The 18,569-nt window shown below is 41.4% G+C and overlaps 1 protein-coding gene across 14 annotated transcripts in view; it reads left to right on the top strand.

Annotated features, from left to right (window-relative positions):
- The window catches only part of Atxn1 (ataxin 1), a 380,609-nt gene that overhangs the window by 8,344 nt on the left and 353,696 nt on the right, over positions 1-18,569 (top strand). The window lies entirely within an intron of this gene.

Here is an 18,569-nt window from a genome sequence, read left to right as displayed (position 1 = left end):
TTGAATTGTCACTTTTCCTTAAAACAGGAAGAAAGTTGTGCTAGCAGATATCTTAAGTCACAGTTTTTGGTGTAGTAGAATACATGTGTAGAAAAACAGAGAACTGTCTGTTCAGGCAGTGGCAATCAGTATTTGTTGAATCTTGAATTTCTCTGTGTCTGCTTGATTTTACAACTTCCTGATTTCCTCACATACAGTAAATTTTTCTGGCCTGGAGAGTCAGGAGGTACAGGGTGTATGCAAGGGCTGATGACTCATGGTTCTCTATTGATGAGAAGACAAGAGGATGTTGCCTGTAGTGAGGGCAGGACAGAATGGAAGTTAGCTAGGATGTGGGGCAATAAGAGCTCTGAACACTTGTGTGTGCAAACAGGGAGATTGTGAAATAGAAGTAGGAGGTGAATTTCTGTCTGCCTTGGAAACAGTCGGGCTGGAAGCCTGGGAGATAGGATAGACCAGAGACTCTGCTGCCAGGCAGCAGAATCACCTGGAGAGTTTAAACAATCAGAATTGGGGGCCCCACCCTAGATTTCCTGAACCCAAACTTGCCCTGCTGATCCCCTGGAATATTGTTCCTCTAGGTATCAGTGCAGCATGAATTTGGGAACAGCTGTCTCCAGGCAGCTCTTCCTGGGGAATATTCCATTGTCTCATTTAGTGAAAAGCACAGTTTACTTTTTCTATACCTCACATCTTCAAGTCTGGATTTTCAAAATTCATTTGTCAAAAGGCAGATATTTACCTCTCTATTTTTAGAAGAAACAGTTTTGGGATTATATAAAAATCCTGTGGCATCCGAAACTCTGGAACTGTCCCATCTTGGTTTAAAATCTGGAGGTCCAGCTCTGACCTTCAGCCGTCTTTCATCTTTCCGTTGTCTTGGTTTCTCCATGGAGAACATATAGGGGTTGTCAGGAGGGTGGCAGGTAGGTACTGTGGATGAAAATGCTACTCGGCTTACGGCTTGTTGTCTGTTAACATAAGTGATCATTGTTACTGTATAATTTATCTCTGGGCAGAATGATTGTAATGGTCCTGTTTCCTGATGGTTACTCATGAACCGTACATGGTTAGGAACAAATAAATATACCTAGACCTTGGTCTTTGGACCAACCCTATAGATATTAATAGCTATGCAGAGCTCATAAGCCTTCTAGTTATTTTTCTAAACTTTAAGTTCTGAATTTATCACAACTGTCTTACCATGATAGGGTGATTCATGCATATCATTGTTTACGTCATTGTAAGATAAACTGAGGAGCAGGGGATGGTGCTACGCACTTGCAGGAGGATCCCAAGCTTGAGTTCAACCTGGGTAACCTGGGTAACTTAGTGACTTAAGGAGACCCTATATTAAAACTGAAAAATAAAATATTTAAAGGGAATATGCTGGGTATGTGGTGGCTGAATGCAAAAGCCTGTAGGATCGACTCCCAATACTACACATGAAAGGAATAAAAAACTGGATTAAGCTCAAAATGGAATTATACGTGGTCTGGTCTGAGTGACGGAAGTATTAAGCCTCAGAAGGGACAGCTGGAGAAGTTTTCTAGGACAGAAAGAGGTGGGAGGGAGTTATCATAGCGTGATGTTCTTTTGAGTTGTGGAACTTGGGTCTTCATACTTTATTGGCTGTGGATCGGAGAGGTGCTCTTTAAATGGAAAGAGTGACCTAGAGTCACTGCTGGGTAAGCCTCTTAAGATCTCTAGGTGTCAGCTACTGGGAAAGGTGGGGTGTCTTCCTGCTGCTCTTTCTCTCCGAGGTGTTACCCACTCAATATTCTGTGCCAGGCAGAAAATTCTTACACTGCCACTTTTGGGGCTGTGGTTCAGTTGCATATGGGGTGACTATACCTTCAATTATTTTTTTTAAACCTTTTGGTACGTAACGAGATTTAAAATCTTTCACTGGTTCATAGTGAAGTATCTTGAAAATTTTATTTTGAAAACCGGGCAGCAAGAAGGCCTCTCTCAGTGTCTGCAATGTGCTGCTTATGGAGAAGAGAACAGGTGTGTCCCGTCCAATAAGCAAATCTAAGTGTCTTATGAATACTCACATTGTATTACTGATGAAATGCTGCAAAGTCACCTTGATTTTTAAGCAACTGACATTTTCTATGATTGCACTTAAAGGAAGCTTATACACATGATCTAAACATTTTGCATAAATAATGGTCTCATTATAGTCATCACAATGGATGACTAAACCCGGGCGGGGAAGCGATCATTTATGTAGTACTCTGTTATATTCATTAAGCTTTTTTTTTTTTTAAGTGAAAAAGATGAAAGTCTGGATTGCAATTATTTCTGGTTTTAGTTATTTTATAAATATAATGTAGCTATATAGGAAGTTATGATCTAATTCGTTCACAGTTACTATCTATGTAAGAAATGATTCATTCATTTATTCATTGTGTATCTTTTAAAAACTGCTTCATGGTGCTGTGCAAATGAGTGTAAGAGCTTCTCAAAGGAGGGTGTTGTATTCTTTCCGGTCAGGCAGGGGAAAGAAGAAATGCACTAAAATACCAGTGGGTGTGACTGTGCCTCCTGGAGTCCGTTCTAACCTGGAAGGGATTCAGAAGAGTGACGTGACCTGTGTGGAAGGGGTCAGGATAGATCTTCAGGACGAGGCTCCTTTGAATTGACCTCTGGGGGTTGATTTGCAGTTCTGATTTGCAGTTGTGGGAAGGGCTGGATAGAAAACTCACTGATGCACTAGGAGGACACAAGCAAATGCTTGGTGTGTGACTGGCCTGTCCTCTGCAGCTGAAGCATCAGTGCTGGGCACCATCTAAGTTTCTGGAGTCAGGCAGGGAGTGTAGGAATAAGACTACAGAGAGGTCAGTCTATGGATCAATATGGGGAGCCACTGGCATAAAAGTTGCTGTTTGAAATTGGGGCTTTGGGTCCTTGCACCTGGCAAAGCATTGAGCATGCAGGAGGAGATGACTCAGTTTCAAAACCATGAGCTGGGGTAGAAGGCACAGAAAGAAGGCAAGAGGAGGTGGGACAGTCTTCCTGGGCCTCCTCTTTAAAACCTGGGCTGAGGGGAGGGTGAGGATGGGAGGAATTGGGATGATGTGTGGGTGGATAATGAGAGGGCCTTCCGCCAGAGCTCAGGCACCTTGGAAACTCACTGCAGCTCAATGAATTCATGTTGAAAACCTTTATTCCTCTAAGACCTTTTAAAAAATAGGAACCTGAGCTAATTTTAGCTAAATCTAATATGTGTGTGTATGAAAATGAATGCTGCTTTTTGAGATTCAGCGCCTGCGATCTCTCTTTTCATTTAAACAAATGATTCTTCTATTTTCCTCTAAACAGTTTTATTAAGAAGACTTTGAGTGGAGCCCTGTACATATTAACAATTCCAGCGTTTCCTTTGATCTTTTCCTCTGCTGATTTATTCATCTCATGTGGAACGCGTAAATCACATTGTGCTCTCTACTTGACTCTGTAGCAATTGTTCATTTGTGGCAATTCATTTACTGTACATTGATAAATCACATTAATATGGGTGTGTTCTGTAACTTTAGAGTATTTCCAAGAGACTTTCTACAGACCCTTTTATATAAGAAAGAGATATATAGAGATACGTAGGTAGATATCTCTGTCTGTCTATCTGTCTGTCTTTCTACATGTGTATACCAACCTGCTAGACACAGCTCTGAACAAATTGGCTTCTCATTTATACTTTATGGAAGAAATGTGAAATTGCTGAGTTTTACTTCTGGGGAGAAAGCCTAAGACTTCATGACTCAAAGTGAAGGGGAAGACTGCAAATTATCTGTTTTCACTGGTGATAGCGAGAGGTCTCTTTTAATATAATTAGTGGAATAAGGATTGTTTAAGGATTTTTTTTCTTAGCCTGAGTTGGTTTGTTTTTGACCTGGGGAATTTGTGTTGCCCCTGGATGACTTAGAATGAAGGCAGTGACTTACATAACTTTCACTGGAGCTAAGAAGTTTAGGACCGGAGTCAGAGGGACAGAGAAAACAACTCCAAGGGCAGATCATTCTGTCTGCAAATATTTAATGAGCATCCACTGTGTGAGACTCATTATGCCAGTGAGGCCCTAAAGGGAATATGAGGATGATCAATAGTTCACAATTACTGTTTTGAATATGAACTCGTTTAATCTTCATTGCAGTCCTCTGTCGTAAGCATTCTGTGGCACAGAGAGGGTAAGTGACTTGGCCCAGTGTGTCCAGGAGCTAAGCAATGAGGCAGGCAGGCTGCCAGCTTGCTGTCTTTCCTCTGCTGTGTGTTTCCTCCCCAGCCCAGAGAGCTGACCTTAAGAAGTTTCCAGTCAAATGCAGAAGGGCAGGGGTGCTCAGGAGTGATAGTTCCAGAACCAGGATTCCGCTCAGAATTAGGGGCGGGGCTCTGGCCCACTAGCCTCAGTTTCCGCATTCAGAGTTACAGGCAGGTTTCCCAGACAGGCTGCCTTGATCCTCTCTTTTCCTCCCTTTCTTTCACTCTGCCCCTTACCTCCCTGAGATTCCTCTGCACTTCCAATAATTATTAATTAAAGAAAATGATGACAGCAGCACTATGCTTATCTATTTCAGGGGATGGGCTTAAGTCTCCTCCAGATGTTTTCAGCACCCAGAGTCCCAGGGAGACAATGAACTTTTGACTCTTTTAAAAAAAAGCCTCTCTGGGTCATGGCTTAGCTCAAGAGATTTGGCAGAGATGAAGGATTTGTCTCTCCAGTGTGCTAGGTGGTGGTGTCCGGCAAAAACAAACTTTTAAGAACAAAACATGCAGCCCACGGTGGTCACACTGCAGTCAGGTGGCCCCAAGGAAGCCCAAGATCTGTCAAAGTGATAGGGGAAAGATTGCTTTTTTCTGAATTCTCTGAATGTCTTTCCCGTGTTGGATGAAATTGACCAAAGATTTTTTTTTTTTTGGTCTTCCCCTGAGAAACCTCTCCCTTTATAGATACGCAGCATAGAAGCGGCCTCCAGATTTACTATCTGTGCACTTGCCTGGCAACCCCAGCCTACATCACAGCTGTAATCATATGTGATGAATTTTTATTTACAGATTAGGAGGCTCTGACTCTGACATATGACTAACCGGGAAGCTCCTCCCTACAACAGTTGCATGTCATCTGCTTCAGAGGACTAATTGCTTGGCAATTCCCCTTTGGTAATTCCCTCTTTATTTTCTGATGAGTTACTTAACAGTGATGGGCTTGTTGAGCAGAGCGTGGAGTTTACTGCGCGTTCCAGAAACGCCACCGGAGGCCTGGGGGATATACTTTTTGAATTTCGGGTAGCTTTCCTGAAGAAACACTGAAAGCATTATATGGCCTGTTAATATTTCTCTCATTACTAGGTTAAACACCAGGCAGTGTGCAATTTTCCAAAAGAAATCAAAACCAGGCCTCTTTTTAAAAAAAATTTGACCCTGTGCATCAGAAAATTCTTAAAAGGGGATTTAATATTTATAGAATGTTTAATGCTCGTTTTTGAAATATGATTTAAAATGGGGCAGCTCTCCAGTTTGCTGCTGAGTGTGTGTGCTTGGAAGAAAGCAGTTGGACTGATAGTTTGGAGATTGGAATTTTTGGTTCCTGCTTGCTGCTGGAGGGCTTGAGCTGTTTACTTTAGATTTGCAGGGCCTCAGTTTCCCTGTCTGCCAGAAACGAAGGCTGTTGAAAGAAGTGATCTCTCATTCTCCTTTCGTCTCTGACATTGTACAGTTCCATGAATAGATTTTATTGTAATTCTTCCTCTCAGCTCCCCCAAGACCTTTGCTTCTGTCAAACATCATTTGCTGTTGTTTGACTTTGTTAGGTTTTGTATTTAATTAGAATTTATATTTTAACTATAATTGTGTCATTATTTAGAGAGTCAGTCATAAGCGGTGCCTAAAATCATTTATCACCCTACCTAGATTAGTTTCATACCTTAATACTTCCCCTGCTCCTTTTTACTGTTCTTGCCACCATGCCCCAAACAACAGCTATTTCTGGAGGAGGAATGCATTATAACTGGAAGGAATCTTTCAGCTAATTGTGGAATTATTTTCTTGCAAGAGGAGTGCCGAAGCTCAGCTCTTCTAAGCAGTGGTATCAAGGGCCATATTCTGCTTTTAATTTGCAAGTAGAAATCCTTTTGATGTCATTTGGTTTTACCTACAGGTGCAGATTTTAGTCTCCAGGTAATACCTTCTCTCTCCTGCATCAAGTTTTCCAATTAGTGTGTGCAGCATTAACTTGTCTTTTTGCTTAATTTATAAGCAGCTCATACTGATGCCTCTTGATTCATTGCAATTATTAATAGTTTCTGTAGGAAGCCAGTGCAAATAGAATAGGTGATGTTCGAGGTTTTTTAAAATTCTAGTTTGTTATCTTATTTTGTATCATAGACAGAAAAAAAGGGAGAGGAAGTACTTAATGGTAAGTTAAAAAAAATGAGGGCCTTGAATTCAGGGAGAATGAGATTTGAATTCTGGACTCTGGCTTCTTAGCTGTGTGGCTGACGTCACATGTCTTAAATCTGCGATCCTCAGTTTCCTCTTCTATTAATTGGGGATGCTTGCACCTGTCTCACAGGATTGTCAGAGTGCCCAAACACGCACTGATTTCATGCATTGCATATGGTGGAATCTCAGTAGCTGTAATGTGACACACATACCCACATCAAAGGAAGAGGAAGGCATAATAACCTTTTAGAATTGGGGCAGGGGTAGTTGTTAACCGTAACTGAATTCATGAAGGGTTTGAATCACAAATGGAGCTTTGAAATTTGGTAGCAGTCTGTCTACTTATTTGGACCTGGTGGTCTTGGCTGTCTGATCTGTATCACAGAAAAGGGGGTCTGCCACCCTGTGATTGACAGAAATATCTACATTTTAAACATTTATTGAAGAAACCTTACAACAATAAAGGGCAGCCAATAAAACCAGAAATTCCCTTTGGTTCTGCCACTCCAGTCTGTAAATCACGTTCATGTTAAATGTGCTGTCTTCTAGTCCTTGACAATTTAAGATGTATCCTTTTTTTAGTTCTGCTTTTTCCATTTAGCATAAACATTCTCGTTTGCAACCTAGACTATAAAATTATTGTTTCCAAAGATTATGTAACATTACATCCAATTATTCTGTCTTAATTTAAGTTATATCTCAGTTGTGGACATTTCGTTTGTTTCGGATCTGTGCTGCTGTACATTTGCAGTGGATTTCTTTGTACACGGAAGTGTTTTCACTTAAAATACAAGTCCTATCAAAAAGCTTGTTACGAAGGTGAGAAGGGGTTTGCTCTGAATGGTTTTCCAAAAGCCTCTACCAGTTTATGCTGTCACTGAAGATACAGAGATGTTTCTTGTTAATTATGGGATTTATCCTTTTTTTGGCTAATAGGCTCCTTGGTTTCCAGATTTGCATTCCTTTGATCCCTCTCAGGGATCGAACATTTCCATCTCTGTTTACTAATTGTTCTTTTCAAAATTAGCAAATGAGAATTTTGATGTTTATAATCTATGTATGTGTACTTTTTATGTGTTCTAGATATTAATCATTTTTCTGAAGTGTATTTACTGCAGATATTTCCCAGTCCAATTTTCTTTTATATCAATGATAATATTTTTTTGTTACATCAAAGTTCAAGTTTTAGAATGATCAGTGTTCTCTGGGGCTCCTGGTACTCCATTGCTGGTCTCAGTGTTGTGTAGGGTGCCCTGTGCATGGGTTGGTGAGCAGGAGCTGGTTTGCGCGTTTGAATTCTGTTCTGCTTTGGAACTATAGGCAGGATGCTGTACCTCCTCCCTGCTGTATCTCTTCCCTGGAGATGGCTCCTTGGCAAGACATTGGGAACAGTTCCTTCGGTCTTGAGTTAGGGGTAAATCTGGCTTCGAGGTCTGAACTTGGCTAGAGGCTTAGCCGGGGCTGGGGTGGCTTGGCATGTGACAAGCCCCCTAAGTGGCATAAATGACCTCTTATTCTGCTCCAATGCCTTCTTCTCTGTGAAGCCAGAATGAACAAGTCTGAGATAAAATATCTGTTTATATCTCTGTCCTCCCTGCCCTCTCCCCTGGGTTTTTAGAACCTTCAGGATGCGAAGCCCAGAATCCCTATCCTGCTCCCCTGGTTTTGGGAACATAGCTCATCATGCCAGCGTTGTCATTGGTGTTGTCCTGTATTTGCTCCATCCCACTCATAGGGTAGTTCCCCCATAAAAGGGCCAGATTCTCCTGTGTCCCAGCTTTTAAACCTGCTACCTCTTTTTAAAAAACCTAACCCCTCTTCTTTTGTGTGGCTAACTTTTCCTCATTCTTTTGTGTGTGAGGGGGGTTGGGGGGTGGTACCAGAAATCGAACTCAGGACCTCACACTTGCCAGCCATGTGCTGGGCTGCCGAGCTATATCCCCAACTCCTCTGTTATTCTTAAAATCTCACCTTTGGAGTCCCTTCTTTGGGGAGTCTTTGCCCTGTGTTATTTTCAGCCTATTGTAGACTCCTAAAGATCCTTATTCTGTCCCTTTTGTAATACGCTATAAACCAGCCCTGAGATTCACGGTCTCTTCCTGCCGCCCGTTCTCACCATTTGGCTGACAGTAAGCCTGCAACAAGTCCAAGCATTTTCCCTGCAATGTGAATCTGGGTTAGAGATCAGATGCCATCCTATCAAGTAATATGGAGTCTCGCTTATATAATTATGACCATATGGCATCTAGGGACCTCAGGGTAGGAACAAGCAGTGACTACTGTTGGAGTGGATTTGCGTACCATGATCATTGGTGAAAAAAGTGATAAAAATGTGTGAGAAGGCCGTGCCAAGGAGAAAGGAGAGAGAAAGGTCCTATGAGGAATTTTCTGAAACAAAAATCTCTGTGTGATAAAATGCTGAATTTGCTCAGTTTTAAGTTTTATAGTGTTACACATAAAGCCACACTAACTCTGTGACTATTGACATTCACGACATGAAAAATGGCTTTGTTTTGGAAGGTCTAAAACTTTCTGTGTTGAAAAAACTGTGGAATTTGGGTGCACGCTGATTCTTAGAAGCACAGCGCTTGAATTGGGTGAAGGAAGGAATCTGAGGTTCACCATGTGGAGCGTCTGCCCTCTGGCTTTGAACAGTGTCCCTTAGGTACTCTGGGGACCCCACTCACCGACTCAGGTCAAAGTTGCAGATGAGAAACTTACGCCAAGGATTCATTTTATCAGGAAGGGTCATTCTGGATCCTGAGTGGGTTACTCAGGTTTGAGTGAACTACCACGTGGGAGGGGACCTTGTGATGAGAATGGGGGGGGGGGCTGAAATCCCCGCTGCATAGCTCTGGCCAGCAGGCATGAAAATGATGGGGTAGGAGGGCATCTGAGCCCCCTGAGGTGACCGCCAGGTGACCAGTCACTCCCCTGTCTTCCACAGGAGTTTGTCTCACACTTACCTTGGGGTGATGAGAAGATAACTTTGGGAGATGAGAGGGGTCCTTCTGTGATGGTTGATGTGAGGGGCCATACATCAGAGGCTCTGACAGGTGTGCAGATGGCCCTGGCATTTAGAAACTGGGGCTCTGTTCTTTTTGTCCCCCACAGCGCACCGTACGTAGAAAGTGCCCCGAAGTCCTTCTCCCTTGCTCTACTCCAGCAGGTTCCAAGCCAGGGTGGAAAGTAGTCTGGGTGAATTTGACTTGGATTGCTCCTCCTTTTTCTGGATTTTCATCTCCAGTTCATCCCAGAGCCTCCTAGGTCACTGCAACCCCGTCATGAAGTGTGATGCCATGTGGTGGGTTATCCTTCTGGGGAGACATCCTTCGCCCAAGAAGCTGGGAAAAATGTTTTTCCCTGGCTGCTGCCTCTCTGGTTTCTGACCTGGTACTTTTGAGAAGCAGTTTGGTCTGGTTTGGTTTCTTCTTTTATAAGTGATCATAGGCCCATAAGTCAAATTTATCAGTTATTGTTTTGACAGCAAATACGAAACATTATTGTTTAAAATCTCTTTCCCTAAAACCTTGCTTTATCTTGCATTTAAAGGAAATCTGGTGAAAGAATTTCAGTCCAACTTGCGGTGCTTTATTTTTGGTGCTTCTCTATTCTCTGTAAGCCTCTGTAACCTTTTGTATCTTTCTCTACAGTTCAGAAGGAATAAGTTGTATTTTTTTTCCATCTCAGCATCATCCAGAAGAACAACTATTTTAACAAGTTGAATAAACAGATACAAAAGGGGCCAGATACTTCCTCTTCCTCCTAGAAAGCTGTAGATCTCTCTCAGTCCTGGGATTAGCATAGGTGAACATGAACGAAAAGCAACTTTGAAAGGAGAGATGAGAGGAAGATGGCAAATTGGAGAGCAGCAGTTTAGTGACTTAGCAAGAGCCTTAAAAAACAAAACAAAACAAAACAGGGCTGAGGATATAGCTCAGTGCACAGGTATCTAGGGATTCAATTCCCAGTACTGAGAAGAAGAAGGAGTTGTTGAATTGTTATTACTGAAGCTGTCGAAGTTGTTTTTTCTGCATGTGCCCTTGAAACATGAGTCTCACCCGTCGCTTACGAGCTTTCTCCAGACAAAACACGGGAATTCACAGTTCATATCCTCTTGAAGCCCGGATGGGAGGGCTGCTCGTCTATGGAAATGAATAAACACTGTTTGCTATCTTGCTGTGCAGAGAACATTTGGTGACCTGACTAATCTCAAAGTGGTGCACTTAATTTAACTCATTGCCCTGAAGTCTTAGGAAATGATTATCTTAAAAATTAAAAAAAAAAAATTAACTTTCTCATTTCACATATCCATAGTCTTTAAAGACTTCACTGAGATTTGTGTCCTGTGTTTTCTGTTTGTCTTGTGGGACTAACCAGGTCTCCCCATGTCCTTTGATCACATTTTTGCAGTCTGAGTGTCTGACTTGGTAATGAGGGCTTTAACGACCACGTTCCTCCAGACCCTGTGCGGTGGCCGTTGTGTCATGGGTCCCCTCTGCTGCTGCTGACCTGGCGCAGGGTCTTGGATGCATTGTTTTGGTGGACTCCCTGAGGACAGAGTGTCTTCCTCAGTCTCTAAAAGAGAACAGGACCTAACTAAGGGTTCTGAGACTATTGGACAAGGTTCTTGTGGCCAGATGGTCAGTGCTAGAGCTTTGGTTTTCTAACTTATAGTTCCTCACCCTTTCCCATCCCCTGTACAGCCAACTTCCAGTGTTACGCAGTTTTGTCTCTAAATTCATTAAACACACACACACACACACACACACACACACACACAAAAAAAAAAAAAAAAAAAACCCAAAAAACATATCTGTGCCGTATGGAGTTGACCCCACCGAGTGATTTTGAGATGTAGCTGGAGGGTGAAGAACTGTGGAGTCCAGCTCCTCGAGTGTAAGCAATCCTTAGTTACCCCTTGCAATGTTTCATAATAAAATTATGTGTTAGGTGTCTCTGGAGTGCTTCGCTGAAACTGGATGGCTTGGTGGAGAAAAGTTGTTCCTTTCTGGAGCCCCTGCACTTTTAAGGTTAAGCTTCTTAGCATTGTAGTTCTTTAATGTATCCATGTCAGCAAGGTTAAAAACATCAGGAAACCAAATTGATCTCATATATGGAGTCTTGAAATCTGATGCCATCTCCTCTGAGAAGTCCTTTGCTGTGTGGATGGGAAGATACAGTCAGATCAATTCCCACCTGTAGGTCTTTCCTGGCTCTCTCCTGCATGTTACAGAAGAGGGAAGGGGGAGCTCTGCAGCCACCTGTGAATCAGCCTTCTGCCTGCTGGGCCACCACAAGACGTTAGCATCTGCAAAGAGCATGAATGATAATTTATGATAATTAAGTGTCTACTGTCCTACAGCATCTAACGTTTGATCTTTTAGTGAGAACACTCTCCATCTCTTGATGCCAGAGCCTGTATGCTGTTTTGAAGCCTCTTCTTTCCGTGTAAAAGTAATCTGGTAACAAGTCACCATGCTGCTGTTGAAGAATACTTAGAATCTGCTTCATTTTTAATCCTGAATGAAGCCTTTATAACTGAAAACCCCATTAGTGGGACTGCAAATGAGACAAAGGTGGTCTCCGCCCCCTTCAATCTCTTCACAGCTTTGTCTCCAGGATTCAAGGAGATGCAGCCTGGCGGGGAGTTTTACTTGGTGTCGGAGTAGCTAAGAATGTTTCTCTCTAACAGGTCACAGAACAGAAAGTGCTGGTGGACATCTCTTCTTGCCCCAAGATCTTCGTTGGAAGTCCTCCAGACTTGGTGTCTTAATGAACTCGCCAGGAGGCATAATGTGTCACCATTTTATTGTGGGCCACCCTAAAGGATGACACCCAGCTTCCGAGACCTTCTGTTGGACATCATCCCCCAAGAAAGCCAATGCTTTAGCTCTCTCCCATTGTCCAGATCTGTTTCCGACTGATATTGAGATGGTGCAGGCTTAGTCATTCATGATCCGGACCCTGTTGAATGTTCTGCTTGCTCAGCTTCTAGCCACTCACCTTTTGTCACTTGCTGAACTGCACTTCCCTCTTGAACTCTCAGGAAGTCCTTGCACCATCCAGCTAGAAGCCAGGCACCAATTCCTTCTTTCCGTCTTGGTGGCTGCCCACAGCCATATCCTGGGGTGACCTGGAGTAGAGGCACCGGAGGATACATTCATCCTGCACAGACTTGTTTCTGCTAGTTCTAGCCTGTCTCTCGCCCAGCTCTAGCTTTTAAATATGCCAGTGATTGGTTTTGTGTAGGAATGTGTGGATTGTTGGATTGGAAGAATTCTCTCCCTGGATTTCTAGTGTTTACATAAGCAGATATTTAAAAAATGTTCTATCCCTGATTTAAATAGCAGGGCTTATTTTAAAAAAGTTATGGGTGCCTGCAGGCATACAGCACATCAAAGCACAAGTTTTTTCTTTTTCTTCCAGGTTGTAAAGGAACCAAAAGGTGTATAGCAACGTTTTGTCAGGAAAGGGTCAAAACAGAAAGTTTGCAACAGAGACAAACTAGAATACAGCAAGTGTGAAGAGAGGCTGACAAATATATGGCCCTTGTTGGGTGTTCAGCCTGTGGAATGTTATGTAGGACAAAAGGAATGGAGGAGAGATTTCTGTAACATTTTGTTCTCTGTCAAAAACCTTCTGAAATATAAATCTGCTGTGTATTGGAGAAAGGAGACAGCAATTGATTCAAGTTGAATGGCTTTCATTTAACTGGAGTATCCCACAGAAAGCAGTTCTTGTTCTGACAACCATGTTTTTGCTTTCTTTGACCTAACAAAAATTGGATTCCTGTTTACATATCTAGTAGGATTGTATTATGGACAAAGACACAGGTCAGATCTCATCACAATGGCTAGTGTTACGGCAAGTAGAAATATTTCTAAATGAAACACAAACATTTCTAAGCCACAGCCAGAGTGTGCAGTAAATAATACCAAGTTGGTAATATGAAGCCATTTGCCATTGTAAATAATTTAGTTGCAGATGTGCTTTAAAAAAAAAAAAAAAGCCTGTGCTTTATTTTAAATTCTATCTCTTGCTGACCTGCACATGCCCATACACCTACATCATTATTTGCATAATAGAGGAGGACCAGGAACATATATAATCAGAGAAATCAACTTGATTTTGATCTCTCTGAGACAGATTATCTTTTTTCTTCTCCTCATGATCACTTCCATAATTACCTTCAATTGCTGATCTTTGCTAATTACCCACAAATAGGAATGTGTCTTTCTGAGGGTCTTGCCACATCACCCTGCCCCAACCCAAAGCAAGTACCCAGTGTTGGTGGTATAAGCAGTTGAGCTTTAAAATTAAGGGTTCCTGGCAATGGATGTTCTCCATTTTGCTCTCCCAGAGGAGAAAGTAGGTGCTTATGTTTTTGGTTTTATATCCCTTGATCAAAGCAGGGCATGGTGGTGCATGCCTGTAATTCCAGCTCCCTGGGAGGACTACACGTTCAAGGGAGCCTGAGCAATTTAGGTAGAGCCTGTCTTTAAAACAAGAAAGGGGGTGGAGATGACGTGTGTTCCTCCTTGGGTTCAGTCCACGGGACTACACACATTCATTTATTCATTCTAATATTGATCCTGGCCTCAAGAGTCCAGAATCGATGAGTTTGGTCATGATTTTGATTATTAATTGTTTTTTGAATCTGTAAAGCTTTTTTCCTTTTCAGTCTATAAAAGGACAGCTATTCCTTTTTATTTTTATTAACTCATGTTAATTGTGCACATTTTTGGGTTTCACTTGGAAATTTCCATGCATCCTTATGTAGTGCCGTGGTTGTGCCCACCTTCCTCTGATCCTGAACTGGAGGGCATCGTGTCGAATCAAATCAGCCAGACACAGAAAGCCAGGCATCCTGTGTTTTCTTTCATATATGAAAAGTAGGGGGAAAAGAGACCTAAAAGTAGGAAAGGAGCTATTAGGAAATAAGAAGCATTAACTATTACTCCTGAGATATTTTGATGCTCTAGTGTATGATTCAGTAGACTGAGGTTTCCTAGATACACTGCAGACTAAAATACAAAATAGCCTCTGTTTTTAAAATGGGGAGTCTTAACTATGCTGTCCAGGACGGTCTCAAACTCTTGGGCCCAAGTGATCCTCCTGCTTCAGCCTCCCAAAAAACTGGGAGTACAGGTGCATAGTACCGTGCCTGGCTGTAAACACAGTGAGTCATCTTAAAATTATAAGATTGATGATCAAAAGAAAGCTCATTTAGGAATAAAGCCCTGGTAGGTTTTAACCTTCTTCTGCTTCCAAAGTTCTTGTGTGCATGGCTTCTATTTTATTTCTTCTTTGTGTTTATACTAATTTGCACTTACATTTATTTGTTTATTTATTTATTTATTTATTTAAACTTAAAAACAACTGGAAAAAATTCACAGCCCTTACAAAAATAAAAGTCCCAGCCTGTTCATCCTTCTTAGCTCGGTCATCTTTTTCTCATTGCTGGGCTGCAGCTTCCCTTTCTACTTCTCTTCTGGGATTTCACTGCTCAGCAATTCCAGTGTGTGATTCTGGATATTATGGTTTGAGTTTCCTGACCAACTTCTCTTTGCAGTTGAGTCCATTTCCTGTGCTAAAAGCTGTTGGCATCTTCCAATCACCGCTTCTACTTCAAACTGAAACTTGTCGCGCTCGGATCAGTCCTTACACACCGCTAATTTCCTCCTCTCTAATTCTCGCTCTCTTGCTGTTTCCCAGTGATGACAATCAGCTTGTCACTGAGAACTTCATTTTGCTGTCACTTACTAAAGGCCTCTTGGATTTTTCTCCTCTCGTGATAACACTCCCCAGCTTCAAACTACAACCACCATCAACAGATCTTTGACAAATTAGTTGTCCCTACACAGGGTTTAGAACATTACACTTGCTGTCTAAAAATAATTAAGCTTCTCTCTGTGTTCTTTGCTATGGGTCAAGAACTTGACTTGCTTTGCCATCCAGCACAGAAGTTAATCACAAACGGGTCCTCTAAAGCAGATAATTAAAAATAGAGCAAAGTTTCTGAACTAGGCAGTTGGCACAAAAGTCTCACTTCCATCTGTGCATGGTTAGGAAAATATTTCGTGATATTTAAATAGCATTGGCTTTGCTCTCTTGTGTAAGTGTGTCTGTGAGTCTGTGTGTAATTCATTGCTCTGAAGGTTTGTTTGACGGGTAGCTAATGTTTTGTTTTTTAAGTCACTGGCAAGGAAACAGGAAAGCAGGTCCAGGTGTTCTGTGCCTTCTTTCTTTATTTGCTAGATTCTGTGAAGGAACCCTGATCTCACTCTTGCTTTTCTCTTTAACTCAAAGTTTTCCTCCCACATGTGGCTCAGAAAATGAAAGAGTGTACATTTTGACTTTCAAATCTTTGTGTTTTGATTCTCCACGTACAAGTTACTTTTGCTGTTGGCCTTTGAGAAGTCGATCTTATAGACCCAAAATGTAGATGAATATGTTTCAATTTGGAATGTGACAGATTAGGGTTTTTTGCTGTCTGGAAAGGGGACTGATATACAACAGATTCCTAAATACTTTGTGACTTAAGTACAGACATGTGAGTGGCTGGTTTGGAGAAGAATTCAATCCTTCTTCTTGTACTTTCCTTTGTTCTTATAAAGTAATCAGTATCTCCTAAAATGTATTAGCCAGTTCTGTGTCTGTGATAGGATTTTGAAAATACATTTTCTGTTTATAAGGTTTAAATTGCTAAACAATATAAAGGTTATATCTTTCTGGTATTTTTCAGTAGCAATGATCTCTTTATTCTTGGAAAACTTATTTTAAGGTCGGTTTCTTTTTCCCAGAGGTGTTGTATTGCATAACACTAATCCCCATAAATATACTGCAGATTAGGAATTATTTTTTTTAAAATGTCTTTCATTCCTCCAGCTCTGAAGTGTGTATGTCTCTCAGAGTTGTCAGTATGCTTATGTTTCTAGAAACTAGAGGGTAGGCAGATTTCCAATGCTAAGGTAATAGATTAAACACTGAAATCAGAAGCAGAGGCTTGATCATAGGCCTATTAATTAAAATTAAGAAAGAAAAGAGCTTCAGCCAGTTTCATGAACATAGTGGTGAATTTTTGTGGTTAGCGCTCCACACGAGTTTGCTTGTTTAGGCAGTTTGTCATTCATGAAGTTTAAAATCCAAAGAGAACTTAAACATCTTTTTGTCCAACTTTCTCATTTTATTTTCTGGTTAATTCTGCCCATTTCTGTGTATAAGGCAGTAGGCAATAACATCTTTCATTTCCTTTTCTGTGTTATTCAAGTGACAACTTTTAACGAGGCATACATGAATTTTGCTAATTGTTATTCTTGGACAATGTAAGAAATTAGGAATATTTTGTGGGTTCTGGTGAATGATAGATGTCTTTGCCCTTTAGGGTCCTGCTCAATTGTAGACCACACCAAGCCAGAATTCTGGTCTTCTCTTCTACAAGACAACCAGCTCTGCTAATATTAAAGAGACTCCCCCCCAAAGTGCCTGGTATTCAAGTTCTTTGCACTCTTACTATGGAACCATTACAGCATTTCCTCATTCATTTGGACACCTCTGATATAACATTTGGAATTTCAATTACAAGAGCCGAATTTCCTTATTGAGATTCTTATCCAGTAAATCATTGTTAGTAAATATTATTTACTAGAATTTGTCATTGAAAACACAGCATAAAGGGTATACCCTCAAGAAAGGTCACAGTGCAGGGAACCTGGTTTTTAATAATGAGCCTGGCAAACATGCTGGGGATAAAGGGTGTGTCAGTCACTGTATAACCACTTAATCCTCACAGCCATCCAGATAGGTCCTGAGTATCTCCACCTCAGAGATAAGTTTCTCAGTTAGTAGTTCACTCAGGGTCACGGAGCTGGTAAACGGTAGGACTTAGGGATTTAACTTCGGCCATTTGAACCTCAGCCCTTAGACTCCTAATGAATATAATTTATTGCCTACCACAATTTATTGTGGCACTAAATGAATATAATTTAGTGCCACAGTGAAACTTGCAAAATTGTTCTCTAAAACTTGTTCTTAAATACTGAGTATATTTAAAAGCATCTTTACCAAATAAATGGTACAAAGAATAAGGATTCAGTGAACACCTATTGCATTCCCTACTCAGATTTTTAAATTACCACAATTGTGATGTCCCTGTGGACGTCCCCTAATCTTGTCACTTTTTTCCCCCCTCACCCTTGAACTAACCACTGTAGGAAAAAAAATGATATTTTAAAATATTTTTAACCACAGTGCTCAAAAACACACTGTCAGATCATTCTCTTTCTCCTTCCGTTTTTTTCTCTCTTCCCCCTGCTAGGTCATCTGTCTGACCCCTTCCCTCTTTTCTGTTCCCATTGTGGTGACAGAAAAGAACCCAGTCAGAAAGACATCGGGAGGGAGAAGGAGCTGCCTGGGGCTGGCTGGCTGGCTGGGCTGGGCAGTCTTGATGAGGTGACAGGAGTTTTGCTTCCCTCAAACAACACATCCTTTCCCAAGTAAGGTGTGCCGCTGAGCGATGGTAGCAGACTGACCCACCAAGAGTGACTGCTGACAGGCCCGCATGGGCTCCTCAGGTTAGAATTCGCCTGTGTTAACCCCTCAGGAATGCGGCCTTCAACAGCTGTGACTTAAACTATTGCTACATTTTTCATAGCCGAGGTGAGGGCAGTCTTAACGCAATGAAAAAACCATTGGATGGACCGCAGGAAGATAATGTGTCCTTGTGTTCCTTAAACTTTGAAAGCAGTTTTTCAGCAAGCAGTAATACCTGGTGTGTTTATAAAAATCAAGATGGATTTTAGCTTGGCAGGAATATTAGAATTCTTTCATCAGTTTGCCAAATATGTTCAAATAATTTGCCCCATTTTTTTTTTTTTTTTTTTAATGAGTGAAGAGGTGTTTATTTTTTGGTTGCAGTTTGAACTCTGTTGCCTACAAGTTTTTCTAAGGATTCTACTATTCTGTAGGAGAAGTTTCCATGTTAGTGCAATCTTGGCTGTTTGGGACTTGGAACTATGGTATGTTTAAGTTGCTTCTATCTTTTTACAAAATATAAATAATTTACACAGATGAAGAAGAACCATGTCTAACTAAATGTAAAATGCTTACATACGGAGTCCAATGGTGTA

This window comes from Cavia porcellus, unplaced genomic scaffold, assembly GCF_034190915.1.
Source record: "Cavia porcellus strain 051 isolate PalLab524CR breed Dunkin Hartley unplaced genomic scaffold, mCavPor4.1 scaffold_13, whole genome shotgun sequence".
NCBI lineage: Eukaryota > Metazoa > Chordata > Mammalia > Rodentia > Caviidae > Cavia > Cavia porcellus.
This window is presented reverse-complemented; position numbering and strand designations above follow the sequence as displayed.